Source organism: Polistes canadensis, unplaced genomic scaffold, assembly GCF_001313835.1.
Source record: "Polistes canadensis isolate GaletaPanama2010 unplaced genomic scaffold, ASM131383v1 scaffold_66, whole genome shotgun sequence".
Classification (NCBI taxonomy): Eukaryota; Metazoa; Arthropoda; class Insecta; order Hymenoptera; family Vespidae; genus Polistes; species Polistes canadensis.
The window spans coordinates 38,272-41,136 of NW_014569613.1; the positions used below are offsets into that span (position 1 = coordinate 38,272).

General features: G+C 30.6%; 1 protein-coding gene across 1 annotated transcript in view; it reads right to left on the minus strand.

Moving 5' to 3' along the window:
- LOC106786161 (synaptic vesicular amine transporter) overlaps positions 1–2,400 on the minus strand; it is a 19,635-nt gene extending 17,235 nt beyond the window's left edge. Inside the window, exon 1 of the mRNA XM_014747269.1 lies at positions 2,136–2,400. The gene's annotated coding sequence lies outside the window, so the exon portion shown is untranslated. The remainder of the gene's footprint in view (positions 1–2,135) is intronic.
- Positions 2,401–2,865: the final 465 nt, after the last annotated feature.

Here is a 2,865-nt window from a genome sequence, read left to right on the forward strand (position 1 = left end):
TTTTTATAATAATATAATTTTATAATTAAATGTCTAAAGGAATATTAGTATGTAAACAAATTTTATTAATATGTTATATTATATAACTGATGCAACCTTGTTTCTGTTATAAATATAATGACCATGTTATTTTATAAATACTGATAAATTATTATTTATATTTTATTTCTAAACTGAAAATAATATTCACATAACTGAGATCGTATATTTTACAAAATACTGTCCAGGTAAAAAATATTGTTAAACATATTCCTACAAAATATTATATTTATGAGAAAACAAAGAAAAAAGAAAAAAAAATGAAAAACACCAATAATGTAAATCGAAGCAAGGATGAGAGTATGTGTAAAGATGTTTAATAGTTTTTTTACATTAATGATCGCGTGTCCATTTTGAAGAGTAAGGATACTATGTCAACCTTCTCAGTTACGGTCCTTGACGAGCAGAGCAGGTAATCGTATTATTGTCGTTAATTGCGACATTGCCTGCACTACTACTGCCGAGAACTTTCTCCCCAGGTAGTGCAAAGTACCGGGACAGGTTTATGCAGATTGCTTTATAACTTTGTTACCGATCATTCTATTAACCTTAGGACCCTGTAACTGTTAGATACTATCCTGTCGAATGATTTTGTCGAAACTATGAAAGAAGGGTGAAGAAGGGTAGTGAAATCTCTGATAAGAATCAATCGGGTATCATCGTTTGTGCTTTTATCTAAACGCTTTTAACGACCATCATTTTTCCGAAGTTTTTGCTACTTTTTTTTCAAGCTAAAATCATTATTTTGCCAGATCATTTTTGTGATTATCAGTTGTTTCAAACTCTCCAAAAATGATAGTAAATTAGAATTTATGGAAATCATTAGTTGATTTGTTTGATCAAATGACTTCACTGCGAAAAATTATAAAATGTTACAGGAAATTGGCAATAGAACTTTTACTGATTACTTGTGTTGTATATTAAATGGTATTATACAAACAAGTGATTCGAAAAATATTTGAATTCTCGATTTTAGGATGAAGTTAGCGATTTATTTAGTGAAGTGTTATGATGATGAAAATTGCATTTATTATTATAAGCAATTATTATGTCGTTACATGTCATCCACATTTTTCTTGTATTAATAAAACTATTTTTGTATGTTTTGTATATCATTATTTTCTTCACACACACAAACCCTAATAAAAACAATAGTATTATTTCAAAATTGATCAGTATCGATATTTACTGTAATTATGTATTTTTACTATTGGTTGTGTTGAGATCACCGGTGAACTACACGGCGGTCAACGTGTTAATAACTATGATCAATAAAATTGTTCAGTGTTTTTTTGCTTAGTTTTCATATTAAATGATGAATAAAACGGATCACATCAGATAATAATGTGCAAGTGACACGTGGAAATGAGAAAAGCGTCCCGACGAATGACAATCAGGAAATACCGTACTAGGGATAAGAAAGAGGGTCTTTAAACTGTGACCGAAAGCAGTCAGATGGTTCCCGCAGGATATGTTCACTTCAAACACACATTCCCAAGTGAAAAGCGCACCTGGCTCCTGTCTAACGTGTAATTGAAATTCACACCGGGCAAAAGATTTCACACTTTGGTTTTTTATCATTGTCAATAATTGATTTAATAATTTTGATTATTTTCTCTCATTGTAACTACATTATTATACTTGAAATTATTATCCGATCGTTTAAGAAAAATTGCTGTTTAATTTTATCGGTTTTTGCTCGTCGGAAATTAGAAAAAAAAATAGAACTTAAAACTTTTTGATATAAATAATGATATAATTCAAAATTGAATACTAAATAATATCTGTTTCTTGTATTAATCATGAAATAAATTAAACAAACAATCCCCAAATATACAATATTAAAACAATACAACTTAATCGATACTCATTTTCACTAAAAATTACGAAGAAACAATGAAGTTCAAAATAACGCACACAAGCGTACGATAAAATTTATTATTTTTTCCAAACAATCATTTAAATATTTTTCTACGGTATACAAAAATAAATTGTATAATTTCGAATCAGTGGGGATAAACAAGAAAAAAGAAACAAATATATAAAATATAAACTGAGAGTAAAATATAAAAAAACACAGAAGCCAAAGTACTTACCCCGAAGTTGAAGAGAACGTTAGACGGGATTAAAAAGTCCGTGTTAATCTAGGATACAGTTAGAAGTTGTTAGTTGAATCAGCCTTCGTGGAAATGCGGTGCTCCCAGATGGAAACCCCACAGGCGATTGATAGCGATAACAGCGATAAGGGTGCATCTCACCCCGGTGTTTCCGGCTCGGGGCCGTCGCTCTACCCACCGTCGTCTGCGTCTCTCTGCGTCTGCTTCTTCAGCTTCCTCTTCTCAATCCTCGAGGAATGGTCGCGCGCGTCAAAAGTTCACTTGGGCGCATGCACCAAACCAACTACCTAACTAACCCAACGAACGAACGAACGAACGAACCATTCTTCATCCCCCACTATTTTATACTTGCTAACTGTACGCGATAAAATCACCTACTCTCCTATTACTTATGTTCCAGTTCTATTCTCTACGGTATAGTCAATGGTTTTTTTTTGAAAGGACTAAATACTTCTAAAAATATATGAAATTTTCATGATTTCATTTATAATTTGTTAATATTTCAGTTACATTTAATAAGTGAATTATTTTGTAAGAATTATATAAGAATCGGGTGATTGTATATTAGAATTAATTAACAATTAATTAGTCGCTGAATGATTTTATTTTGGTATATTATCTGGAATATGAAATTTAAATGATTTGGTTTTAAATTTGGAAGGGTATATGTTTGAATTTTTATTATTGGAGAATTATTATATTTTCTAGA